Source organism: Zingiber officinale, chromosome 9B, assembly GCF_018446385.1.
Source record: "Zingiber officinale cultivar Zhangliang chromosome 9B, Zo_v1.1, whole genome shotgun sequence".
In the NCBI taxonomy this organism is placed as follows: domain Eukaryota; kingdom Viridiplantae; phylum Streptophyta; class Magnoliopsida; order Zingiberales; family Zingiberaceae; genus Zingiber; species Zingiber officinale.
In genome coordinates this window covers 114,437,817-114,452,197 of record NC_056003.1, presented here as the reverse complement: position 1 = coordinate 114,452,197, position 14,381 = coordinate 114,437,817, and positions in this window count along the sequence as shown.

Sequence of the window (14,381 nt, the reverse complement as noted above, 5' to 3'; positions counted from 1 at the left end):
GACCTTCTTACTTATTGTTTTTAAATTGTTTCTTTTATGTTATTAGATTAATTAATATGGTAACCTTTCTTAGTTCAAAAGCAATAGATTTTAACTAATTTCTTTTCAAGGCTATTCAAACCCAACCCTCCACCCACTAGCATTACAGAAGAAATTATATACCTAGCTGATGCCTTTGTGATGATGCTAACTAAACCACTCTATTAACCTGTATTATGTCATCTATGTGGATCCCGCTGATGTGACTAACTGATCTCTAATTTGTGCTATTCTTTTGAGGAGCAGAGAATCAGTGTATTTTATTTGCCATTCCCATATTTTTTATCTACTAAGGTACATGTGATGAACCCACTAGACCAAAAGTGCATCCTGCTTATCCTGTATATGCCATAATACTTTTGCAAGCAACACATTATTCTAGACCTTAAGCTCCTTAAATCTCATGCCCACTTCTTTCTTTGGCTTACATTGTTAGTGTAATCAACTTTTGATATTTGATAATATGTTTAATGGAGTTTAGTCAAGGTTGACCTAGTCAAGTGTGAAGTCTAGTCAAGTCAAGGTTAACCAAATGACTGACGAGTGGTGAGCAGTCTACCGAGTGACTAGCAAGTCCAAGTAGGTCAAGGTAACATGATGCTTAGCAAGAGGAAAACTCTAGGAGAAGATAACCCTAGGTAATGAGAAATCTTGAAGGAGTGAACTCCAAGTAAAAGTCCTAATGAGTAAAACTAGATCTTGGTGAGTGAAGTTAGATGGTGAAAGTCATAGTGAATTGATGCTAGATAATGAAAAATCCTAAGGGAGGTAACCCCTAAGTAATGAGAAACCTTGGAGGAGTGAACTCCAAGCACGTGTGATCGAATGATTTTTGGTCGACCACGCGTAGTTGATCGAACCAACACATTTTGGTAAATCTAAGTATAATTTTACCAACATAATTTTACATTACTATTATTGTTGTTGTGCTTATTTAGTATTTCATAAAAAATCTTAGTAGATCAGGCGATCAGACATTGAGTAGAGAAAGTTCAAATAGGTCTGGAGAATCAGATGTTTGGCAGGTAATATGTGGTAAGCTCTTGGAGGAAGTGCAGTGATATCGTGTCCTAGTAGGGGTAAACCTTAGGCGCTGATCTGATGAGAGAAACTGACGGAAGTTTCTAAGTTGAGATCAAGATAGCCCTTACTGTCTTATTCATGCATTAATATACCTATCTAACTTTATTTTGTAGGGTCACTTTTATTATTATTATGCTAACTCTGTTTTGTAGATGAAATAAAGTTTCAGGCTTACCAAGGGTTCGGTTAACTGAATTGGAGGTTCAGTCGACCAATCAAGCCAAATTGGGATAGATCAGTACGAAGCTCGTAAACTTGATATCACAGCATAATCAGTCGAATGATACATTTAATTAGTTGACTGATCCATATTTGATAACTGCAGAAGACAAGAAAGGAAGTCATTTTCTGTCAACTGATCAATAGGATCAATCGAGTGATACAAACAAGCAAAGGCAGTCAGGCCGATTCGAATCACAGCAAACAAGGAAAGGCACGGGATTTAGTCGACGGATAAAGTGTTTGGTCGACTGAACACATAAGTCCACTGAACAATTTTTCAGTCAACCGAACTGTGTCTATAAAAAAAAGCCTCAAGCTCTTACCCAAAAACAACTCTGACCTTTGATTCATTCTGTTTCTACCACGACTGTTCGTTCAAGCGTCGACATTTTTGCTCAAAGAAACTCTCTGACAACTATGCTCAATCTTCTATTAGTGTTAGTGGGAATTTATTTGTATCTTGCACTTATTCTCTGAAGATAATAAAATTGTTACTATCATCATATCATTCTTGTATAATTTGACTTCTTCGGAGGAACTATATTAGAATTGCCCAATGAAAGAAATCAAGGATCGTGGGCTTTGGAGTAGTAGTCACTAGAAGGCTAACCAAGTAAAAAATAATTGTGTCTTTAAGTTTTGTTTTATTCCGCTGTAAACTATACTTTGATTATATTTTACTTTTATGAAAAGAAAATATTTTTAATCAAACGAGATTCACCCCTCTCTCATATTTCATGATCCAACATACACATCTCTAACCAAGCTAGGGGGTGTTTAGTCGTCCGCATAAAACCACGACAAATGTCATAAATGCACTCCATAACTTCACTAAGTAGTGGTAAGATAGACATCCAATAACATTCCACCCCCTGTAAGACTAACTTAATCAACTGAGTTTTTCCTACATATGATAGAGTATTTTTGGGCCACACATTGATCTTCTTACTTAGGGTATCTATCAGTGACTCATAATCTTGTTAGAATGTATACTAAAAGCCTAGCTTTTTATATAAGCATTTATTTTGAAATAAGAATCACGTTGGTCAAATATCTTCATTTATGTTAAATATAGTTGTTCATTTAATTTATAGATAACATGGTATATGGTGTCACACAGAATATCATGTTATCAGTTCCTTATAAATTATAAATAGTAGCTCACGACTAAAATGGATAGGGGCGAACCATTGGAACGATCGTAGTGTGATTTAGTATTAGTTTATCTTGACTATAAAATTATACTAGTACACTCTGAGTGTATTGAGCAAGACCATTTGAGGTTGTTCTTTTTATACTAATTGCATAAAAGAACAGGACCTCTGTTATTATGGAAGTACGTACTCTTAATCCCAATATAATGACAACACATATATTTAGTATTTATTTCTTTAATTTATCAATGGGTGAGATTTAGTTCATTAAATCAATAGGCCGGATAAGTTGGAAAATAATATTATTTATATAGTGTGTTGTTGATTATAGAAGGAAACTATGTCTTAGTTATCTAAGTTGATCATGTCCCCTTAAGGAGCTCATAAGGATTGTCATGTAAACCCTACAGGTGGACTTGGTCCGGCATGACAATAAAGTTGAGTGGTACTACTCTTGGAGCTATATGTTAATTAAGTGAGTGTCAGTAACTCATTTAATTAATGGACATTCGATATCTTAAATACAGGGAGATTAACGCATTCATGATAAGAAGGATCCCGTAATATAATTTGGGATTGGTGCGGTAGTTCAATAATAACTTTTAGTGGCATGAATTATTATTGATGAACTTGAGTTGGGTGTTCGGGGCGAACACGGGAAGCTCAATCTCATCGGGAGACCAAAGTCAATTCCTCCTCTAGGTCCCTATTGGTGCTCTGAAAAGGCAAGGCTTCTACCATGGGGCTTCTGTTGGCTATTATCAAGGGGTATGGAAACATATTTTTGTATAGTCCTTTTGATTGATTATGATGTTGATGGACTTTCAATGCAAGGGTATACATGCTTTGAGGGATGACCTTATGGAGCTGAAGCCAACTCTCTTCGCTGGGGTGCCTAGGGTTTTGAAAAAATTTATGAAGGTATTTTATATATCAAAAAACTATAACTGATCTTCTCAATTAATTAAATCTTAAGCTTAGATCTTCCTAAAGGTAAGGATTTGGAATTCAGGTGTGCTAAAGGTATTGTCAGAACTCCTACCACATAGAAGGATGATCTTCAATGCTCTATATAGATAGTAATCATTTTTTCTGTTCAAACTTAATTTCTAAATAAACTATATTCTTTTTGCTAACATTTCATTTTTCTTGGAATTGCTTGAATTTTTAACTCATTATACATTCTTTCAAACAATATGTACTCTACAAGTTCGCATTAATGCTTAAGATTATGTTGGACTTGTTCCTTGTTACTCTCTGATTGGTTGAGATGTGATGTGTATTTTTATTATTAATAATTATTATTTATGGATACAAATGTTTGATTTATATTGAATTTCTTTTGATACTTTTAAATCATAACTAGTTGACTGTAACAATCATCTAGTTCCTTGTTCTAGGACATTTTCTAGTTGAGCTTGCTGGATTATGGATGCCTCAGATTCTTGCCATCTCTAGTTTTTTTAAACTTTAGTTGTCTTTGTTTCTAGATACACCATTGATGCAAAAAGTCATCTTTGGGTAAGATAACTACTTGAGATAGATCTATGTCATAACTATATTATGGCAAGAACTAAACTTTCTTTAATTTGTAGAGCAAGAAACTTACTGAGTGCATTCACTATAATGGAGTAGACATGAAGGATTGCATCTAACTTTAAGGGTGTCATTGACAAGTACTTTGACGATTGCAATGAGAAGGATATGAGTAACCATGCTAAGTATGAAGAACTAGCAAGAAAGCTTTGGGATTTAAGCGAGAAGATAGTTAAAGTTAATAAGCAAAAAACATTCAAGGCAAGAGGATAAGTAGCATCTACCAAGATCCTTTAAGTCTATGCAATAAGATGTAGTTGAGAGGATTAGTTTTGAGTGTCTTCTAATTAAAATTCCTTTGGGTACGAGTAATTATATTTGTTATAGAAGTGTAAAGATGATAATTTATATACTTATATTGGTTGTTTATTTAATAATATGTTGTTGATTGAAGTAGATTTGATTTTCATTCGTCTTCTATTTGTCTATAGTATTAAAAGACAACAGTTTAGAATCGTTGCAGAACTATTATCTATTGCATTTAAAGGACAATAGTTTTTAAATGTTGCAAAACTATTGTTGTTAATATTAAAAGACAATGGCTTAAAAACTGTTGTCGTTGAGGGGGGTCTTTAACAACACCATCAGTTACAACGATTTTGGAAGGATAGACAATGAATAAAATTTGTTATCTTTTAGATTTTTTGTTGTAGTGATCTTTAAACAAAAGAGAGGCTTGGAGTTCATATCTAACTTGATCATCAAATAACTCACGAAGTGTTGGTGCAATTTACACTAATGATCTAACTCATATTTTGATGAATGACAAGGGGTCTAAAGTTAGAGTGCTTTGTTGTCTAACCTTTCTACCAAGTGTGCAGGAGTTGACTAGTCTGAAGGGTTTGACACTAGGCTGAAATCTAGCTAGGTCCGCTAGACCCGATAGCTAGTGGGAAGTCTAGATAAGTCCGTGGGGCCTGATATCTGGTAGGAAGTTCGATTGCATTCGCAGGACCTGACAATCGGCCCAACTCCAGTTGGGTCTATAGACCTGACAACTATCAGGAAGACCTGGTAGGTCAGAGGCAAGTCAAGTGACTGCAATTGGTAAGTAAAGGTAAGCAACCAAAGGAGAGATCCAGTGAGGACGCGTTCCCATTGAGGGAATTATAGGCGTCGATCCAGCTTAGGTCCATTTAGGAAACCTAAGCTGAGACCTTGACTAGATCTTGGTCTCGGGGAGACAGGATTTAATTACTACTCATATTTTATTATGTTGTGCTAACTCTGTTTTACAGGGTAAATGTTTTTTCTATTGCCTGGACTAACCATTTCTTGCAGGGAGGAAACTGCTGAAGAAAAGGAGTCCAGGCGCTCGAAAGGGATCCGGGTACCCGGACCAAGCTCGCTTCAAGCGGGCCGCGGGTGCCCAGGCGGTCCGAGCTCTCGGACTCGGTCTAGGCGCCTGGACCGAAAAATGATTCATAAGATTACGCGGAGCGCGTCGATTGGTCAAGCCACGTGCTCCAAGTGCCCGGAGGGGTTCCAGACCCCCGGAATAGACCTATTAAGACCTTCAACCAGGAGCTTAAAAACAACAACTGCTACGACTTTCTCTTCTACTTGGTGCTCCGAAAAGGCTCCTGCGATGCTGAAAAGTGTTGGTGCAGGAAGCACCAAAAGGCCAACCCTATGTTTTGATAATAACAAAGGATTCAAAAGTTAAGATGTATTATTATCTAACAAGTGTGATTGAGCTTGTAGGAAAGTCCTAGTGGATTCTAGGTAGGTGGAAAATCCTAGGGGGAGGTAACCCTAGGTCCCAGGGGATGGTATCCCTAGGTTATGAAAAATCCTAGGGGACGGTAACCCTAGGTTATAGAAAGCCCTAGGGGGAGGTAACCCTAGGTCATAGGGGGTGGTAACCCTAGGTAGAAAGTCTTGGCGGGTTGAGCGCTTTGGGAGAAATCTTAGAGTTGGGGACTCTATATGAAAATCCTAGTGGCCGCAGACCAGGTGAAAGTCTGGACGGGTCATGGAGCGGACATCCAGCATGAAGACTTGAAGTCTCGGGCGCTAAGCAAAAGTCCAATCGGTCTGGAGGACCGGCCTCACAACAGGTAACTTCTCCTGAGAGGAGTAGGTGAGGGTATGTTCCCCAAAGAGGAAACAGTAGGCGCTGGTTCAACTTAGGGTTTTCGGAGGAAATCCGAAAGTTAGAACTAGACAGTTTAAAGGTTGTCATAAGCTATATATTGCTTGCTATTTGTCTAATTCTGTTTTGCAGGGAAACTAACATTTTGTAGGTTAGAGTTTCAGCCTAGATCGATCGACCGAATCGGGGATTAGTTGACTGAACCTCCAAGCAAGTAGAGTAGACTTCTAAGCCAGCTGATTGGGTTTGACCGAAGGATCGGTTGATCGAACCTAGGATTCAGTTGACCGATAGATGAATAGGCGTCAACATGGTCAGGCTGGGTGGATTGGATCAGATAGGCCAGCGAGGTCAGCGTGATCGATCGACCAAACAGTAGGATCGGTCGACTGAATGAAGACTTCTATCCGAGCAAAAGCACCTAGACGTGAAGCTAGGCAGGTTTAGAGGGTTTGGTCGACTGAACACCTGGATCAATCGATCGATTAGCTTCCCGTCAAAGACTGATCTCGAGATCAGTGGATCTGGATCATGTCTGACTTGGCTATAAAAGGGGGGGGGGTCCACCAGCAGCTTTAGAGAACAACATAATTTTTTAGATCAAGAACGAACAACTGCTGCTCTCTTCAACGTTGCTTCGACAACTGACAAAAGACTTCTAATTCTATTATTGTTAGTAACTTTGTTATATTGTACTTAAAGTTTTGTAATCTTTATTCGAATCTATAGTGATTGCCCAACGAAAGCGATCAATAATCATGGACCTTGGAGTAGAAGTCATCACAAGCTCCGAACCAAGTAAAAGAAAATTGTGTTAGCGTTGCTCTTGTTCTCTTTTGTTATTCCATTGCGTATTCTATTTTTTTCGAAACGAGTGAAAAAACCAACAAGAACTATTTGTTGGAGCAATCTGGGTACCCTAGGTTTTGATGTTTAGGCAAAGGTTTAAGTTAGGTTTATTGTTGTATTTGATATGCATTGTGAGTGTGCAGGATACAGGTACAACAAGGAAAGTCCAAGGGTGAGTCTTGGCGGTGTAAGTCCAAGCATGTAGTCTTGGCAACATAAGTCCAAGTGTGATCTTGGAAAAGGAGAAAAGTCCAAGGATGAGTCTTGGCGGTGTAAGTCCAAGCATGTAGTCTTGGCAACGTAAGTCCAAGTGTGACTTGGTAATGGATGAAGTCCCGGAGGCGCGACCTCTTGGCAAAGGAAGACCCGACAACAATGACAAGGCCGATGGAAGCTCCAGAAGATAAGACGTGAAGGATGGGGAGGCATCCGAGGGACGCAAGGCTGATGGAGGAGGCTAGAAGGCTAGGTCTAGGTTGGTCGGGTGAGAACGAGTGCTGAGTGAATGTACTCGGGGTAAAATCCCAAAATTAGGGTTTACTATAGCAGTACTGTAGCGTTACTGTAGCAGTCGACTGGTGGTTTCATCAGTCGACTGGTGCAGTCGACTGGTAGCGAACAGAGGGTTGGTATCGAGCCGTTGGGCTGCAACGGTCGAATTTCTACGAAGGACAGTCGACTGCATGTTTTGGCAGTCGACTGGTAGGCGGGGTTTTCTAACGAGTGGCCTATATAACCAAGCATTAGAAGCTTGGTTGAAGTTGACGAAATTAGTGGTGGTTAACCCTAATTAGAGTCTCCAAGTGCCCAAGTGATCTAGCGTGCTTGTACAAGGTTGTGGCGAGGTTTCTCCACCCACAAGGAGCTACGCGAGCTAGCCGGAAGTTCTCCGGGGAATCATCCACCGATGGATCGGGATCGTCCACCTTACGGACAACCGTGGAGTAGGAGCTTTATCTCCGAACCACGTTAAATCAACGTGTTAGGTTTGCTTTCTATTGTTAGTGTTTATCTTGTATTTCCGTTGTGCACACTAACCATTGTAGGAAGCGACGATTTGGGTGAGACGCTATTCACCCCCCCTCTAGCGGACGTCAAGGTCCCAACAAGTGGTATCAGAGCCAGGGTGCTCTTCTACGGACTAACCGCCAAGAGAGCAAGAAGCTAGAGGAAGAAGAAGATGGAGTCCAAAGGACCGCTCGGATGGGATATCCAAATTCCAACTCCGTATGACAAAGAAGACTCCAATTATTGGAGGAAGCGGTTGGAGACATGGTTCCAAATGGATTGGAACCAATGGGTTGTCTTGAGTGACCCATTTGAAGCTCCTACGAACAAAAAGGGGAAGCCCCTCCGACCTCGACATTGGACCGAGGAACAAAGGGAGCAAGCGGAGGCGGATAAGGAGGTAACAAAAATTTTGTTAAATCTATTACCTTCTAATATCATTGTGAGTGTAGGTGAATGCACAAGTGCATGTGATCTTTGGAAAAAGATCATTGCCTATCATGAAGACTCGTCACAATTCCAAGGAGTGGAAGAGCCCAAGGAGAAGGGTTCATTGGTTCAAGAAGAGAAGGACCAATTGAATGTTGACACGATCTCAACATCTGAGGAGGAGAAGGAAGATGAGGAGGTATCATCCACATCATCAAGGGAGGAAGAAGTGGAACCGTCCACATCTTCAAGTGAAGAGGAATAAGAGCAATCCAAGGAAGAGGAGATCTTGGAAGCTCAACCCTCCACCTCAACTACCAAGAAGAGCACAAAGGACCACATCAAATGCTTTGAGTGTGGTAAGATGGGGCACTACAAGAGTAGGTGTCCTTCGCTCAAGAAGGTAAAGGAGGTAAACTCTAAACTCACTAAAGTTAATTTAGAAACTAATGTGAGTTGTAGGAAGAAGAAGAAGAAGAAGGAGAAGAAGCACATTAGGTGCTTTACATGTAGTGAGTGGGGTCACAACCACACAAAGTGCCCAAGGAGAGGAGAGCTCAAGAAATTGGCGCACTTGAAGAAGTGGGAGAAGAAGAGAGCTTCAAGGGTAAGGGAGGTAAACCCTAATTTGAATGCTAGTTCAAATTTAAATCGTTATAATGCTATTTATCATGAAAATAGAATGCATGATAAACCTAAGGACAAATATATACCTCCTCATGCTAGATCTACAATACCTAAGGTTAGGAAGGTAGATAACTACTTAGGCAACAATTCTAAGGACTTTAGATATAAGCCTAAGGCTAGCAATGCTCATAGGAATCAACAAAAATCCAAATCTATGGATTTAGTAAGGGAAAACCAAGTCTTAAGGTCAAGACTTGATAACTTAGAGAGAACCTTAGCAAGAATGGAAAACTTGCTTAAGGGGCAAAGTGAGCACAACCTTGGAAAAGCTAGACAAGAGTCATCCAATGACTATAGAGGTTTGGGATACAAACCCAAAGCCAAGAAGGATGTGACTTCCTTTCATAGGGTTCCATATAGCTATGGAACCAAACATAGGACTAGTGGTCAAGCTAAAAGTACAAGGGAAGGTGTCCCTAAGAGTACTTTTGCAAAGACCAATGTGACTAAGACTTCTAAGAAGTCTAATAAGGTCACAAATAAGGTTACAAGGGGAGTTAGCCCTAGAAGTGACCTAGTGGAAGTGACCAAGACTTCTAAGAAGCCTAGAAAGGTCCTTAGGAAGGTATCTAGGGAAGTCATCCCTAGTGAGTACCTAGAGCATCCAAGGAGCACCAATAGGTTTTGGGTTCCTAGGAGCATAGTCTCTACACCCTAGATGGGTTTAGAGAGTGTCAACTCCAATTGGAAGGGTAGTTAACCCAACCTTGATAAAAGTTGACACTTGAAAGCATTTTCAAGGTTATTGTTAACCTTTGAAAATAAAAAGGATTATTAAGTGTACTCTTTAAGAAGAGTAAATTGTATCAAAATTTGAGGATTTGAGTTTAACTTAAATTGACATAAATATGAAAATACAAGGAATACAAGTCGGGATCTTGGTCTCCTTTTGATGGGTTAAGGGAGATTTTTAACCTTAATCCAAAGTAATCACTATTTGGAAGAACAAAGTATGTCAAATCTTAAGGAATTGAAATACATGTAAATTGGCACACTTGAAAAGGATTAGAAATGGCTAGTTGAGATCTTAGCATGTTCTTAAAGGATTAAGAGCAAAATTAAGTTTCAATCTAAATGTTTGATCCTTAAAGAGAATAATATGTGGCAAACAAATATTTGAGAATTGAATTCTTAATTTCAATTGGCACAAATAGAAAAGGGATAAAAGAAATGCCAAGTTGGGTTTGGGCATTCTTTCAAGAGATAAGCAATCTATGCTTAATTTTAAGATTTTAGCTAAGTTTTAAGGATACTTAGATTATCTAGGTATATTTTATTTATGCTAAAATACCATGATTGATTGCATATTATATGTCATGAAATCATGTGTTGCATTCATTTTATTATGAAAAATATAAAAATATCATGTTATGTCATACATACATCATGTAGCTATAGCATGCTTTGCTTTTGAAAATTGCTTATTTTGATGTATGCCATTAATCATCATGTAGTATGTCAATTTCTTTATAATTAAGGACAAAAGGCATTTATTATGTATGGAAGTGCCCCAACAAGAGGGATCATATCAAGTGACATCCTAGATGGATGATCATGATTTTTACAATGCCTAGATAGAGATGCATGATCCCTTAGTTTAGGGCAAGACCAAATATACATCTCACAAAGAACTATAAGGTAACTTGTATATGTTTTAATACACATTAGATACAAGTGAGATGTTAAGATGGCGAACCAAACTCAAGATGTTGATCTAGTGTATCTTGTTGAGTTTTAGGTTCATCAAAACACATAGTTATGTGTCTTCCAATTATTGAGAAAGCTAATGTACAAGCCATGTGTATTGAGCCCAAAGAACGTGGTTGGATATTGGTTTTGAAAAAGATTTCAAAATATTTTTGAAAAACCTTGGTGAAGACTATCTTTTGATAGTAATCATCATTGGAAAGTTAGACACAAACTAGGAGAAAACATTGAAGTTTTCAAGAGTTTTCAAATTTGTGTGAATCTTTGAAAATAGGAAGTATTTTCATAGAAAACTATTTTTTCCCTGATAAGGTACCCTAAATAATGTATACATGAGTTTTCATGATGAAAACAAGTATGGATTGGTTAAGAAAAATCAAAGTGAAGTTTCGGTTGAGGTTTAGTTTCATTATTGAATTTTGAACCTCAAAACTTTGAGTTTTGATTTTCCTAATTATTTAGAAATCCTAAGTCATTGTTAGTGCAATGATAGAAGTTTGACCATATTTTTAGGGGGAGTTACTCTTTGAAAACATAAAAATCTTTTCCAAGACCAAAAGGAGGTCAAGTGTTAAGGTAGCACATGACATTGGTATGGGAGGTGTTACCAAGGATAAGGGAGAGTCATCCAAGGCCAATAAGAAGGAATATGCTAGGGTAGCATATAATTATAGCAAGGATGAGGTGTCTAAAATTAAGGACAAGAAGAAATTAACCAAAGACAAGGTGTCTAAGGTTAAGAAGGTGAGTTTAGTAGGCCAAGTGTCAACCGAGATGCACCGAAGTGGCCTAGCCATAGTGGATGAGTCACCAAGGGAGGTGACTAAGGTTAAGATTCCTAAAGTTAGGAAGAGCCTTTGGGACCCATGGTAGATGGGTTATCAAATGTGTCAAGTGGTTAGGAGACGGGCTTAAGTCTCTAACATAGTGGGTTGGCACAATTGAGTTGAGTTTCATGCATAGAAATATGAATTGAGTTCATATTGCATCAAAATTAGTTTTTGATGTATAGATGTCATATAAACTAATGCTAGTGATGCATTATGGTTGAGTATGGACAGATACATCAAGAGGAAGCCAAAACTAGGACTTTAGGTCAAGGTTTAATGAACCATTTAGCTAGTTTTAAATTTTATGTCAATCTTAGGATCTGTGATAAATATATTTTTATATATATTTTTTCCAAGTAGACAAGGTTAAAATAGACCTCTCCACAAAATTTGGGAATTTTTGGAGGTATGTGGAATTTCTGGTGCATTTCTGAAGTTAGATTAAAAAGGCTGATTTTTGCTAACATAATGTATCAGTCGACTGGTACAGTTACCAGTCGACTGGTAACAGTAATTTTCAGCACAGAGGACCTCTGTAAGCTCATTTTGACGAGGCCAGTCGACTGCTGGTTTTACCAGTCGACTGGTAACACTGTTCATGAGCACAGAATGTCTCTGTAAGCTCATTTTGACGATGGCAGTCGACTGGTACTTATATCAGTCGACTGATACGGTCTGAAAATGTTTTTCAAGCATTAAAAAATGACCAAAAGAGTGGTGAACATGTATGTAATCTTATGGGGGATTAATACATGATGTTTATGGTCATTAGAGGTCAAAGAATCCAATAATTGGGATATTGTTGGAGCTCTTTTTGATGTATGGCAAAGGGGGGGAAGTTTAGGTTTAAGTGGGAAACTTACATACCTTTGCAAGAAATCCTAGCTCAAGGGGGAGCTTAGGTGAAGGGGGAGCCTAGGATTAGGTTCCATGATTTATGCATGTGTAGATTACATATATTTATTTGCATATGTATTGCTATATTATTTCCCTAACTTAAATGGGTTGCCAAACATCAAAAATGGGGAGATTGTTGGAGCAATCTGGGTACCCTAGGTTTTGATGTTTGGGCAAAGGTTTAAGTTAGATTTATTGTTGTATTTGATATGCATTGTGAGTGTGCAGGATACAGGTACAACAAGGAAAGTCCAAGGGTGAGTCTTGGCGGTGTAAGTCCAAGCATGTAGTCTTGGCAACGTAAGTCCAAGTGTGATCTTGGAAAAGGAAAAAAGTTCAAGGATGAGTCTTGGCGGTGTAAGTCCAAGCATGTAGTCTTGGCAACGTAAGTCCAAGTGTGACTTGGTAATGGATGAAGTCCCGGAGGCGCGACCTCTTGGCAAAGGAAGACCCGACAACAATGACAAGGCCGATGGAAGCTCCAGAAGATAAGACGTGAAGGATGGGGAGGCATCCGAGGGACGCAAAGCTGATGGAGGAGGCTAGAAGGCTAGGTCTAGGTTGGTCGGGCGAGAATGAGTGCTGAGTGAATGTACTCGGGGTAAAATCCCAAAATTAGGATTTACTATAGCAGTACTGTAGCGTTACTGTAGCAGTACTGTAGCAGTCGACTGGTGGTTTCATTAGTCGACTGGTGCAGTCGACTGGTAGCGAACAGAGGGTTGGTATCGAGTCGTTGGGCTGCAACGGTCGAATTTCCACGAATGACAGTCAACTGCATGTTTTGGCAGTCGACTGGTAGACGGGGTTTTCCAACCCGTGGCCTATATAACCAAGCATTAGAAGCTTGGTTGAAGTTGACGAAATTAGTGGTGGTTAACCCTAATTAGAGTCTCCAAGTGCCCAAGTGATCTAGCGTGCTTGTACAAGGTTGTGGCGAGGTTTCTCCACCCATAAGGAGCTACGCGAGCTAGCCGGAAGTTCTCCGGAGAATCATCCACCGACGGATCGGGATCGTCCACCTTACGGACAGCCATGGAGTAGGAGCTTTATCTCTGAACCACGTTAAATCAACGTGTTAGGTTTGCTTTCTATTGTTAGTGTTTATCTTGTATTTCCGCTGTGCACACTAACCATTATAGGAAGCGACGATTTGGGTGAGACGCTATTCACCCCCTCTAGCGGACGTCAAGGTTCCAACACTATTCACCCCCCTCTAGCACGTCATCAATCCTACAAAAAGCTCCTTTGACAACTGGCGATCAAGATCCTTTTCTTTTGTTGTCGGTAACACTGTTTTATAGTTTTTGTACTTAAAATCTGTAACCATTTCGAACTATTAGTGGATTGTTAAAAAAAACACTCGATGATTGCAGGCCTTAGAGTAGGAGTCATTGAAGGCTCCGAACAAAGTAAAAACATCTTGTGTTAGCATTATTTTTTTTGCTTCCATTTTCCGCTCGTAACTTAATTCTAAATCAAATTTTCAATGATCGCTATTCACCCCCCCTCCCCCGCCTAGCAAATTTTCAATCCTACACTAAGATGATAAATAATATCATAAGCATTTAAATGCTCATGTTGTTTTTATAGTTCAGGAGTCATAGCAGCTAGCATGATGTAACTTGTAAGTACAGAATCATCCTTATGCTTCTAATGGGCTAACAATTGGTCTGCAGTTGCATCAGCATCAAGACTTATGGGAAGAGTCTCATCAAGGACATAAGCTTGCTTATCATCTTTAAGAACAATTCTCGAAATTCAAAATTAGTCCAAGAAGTTCGG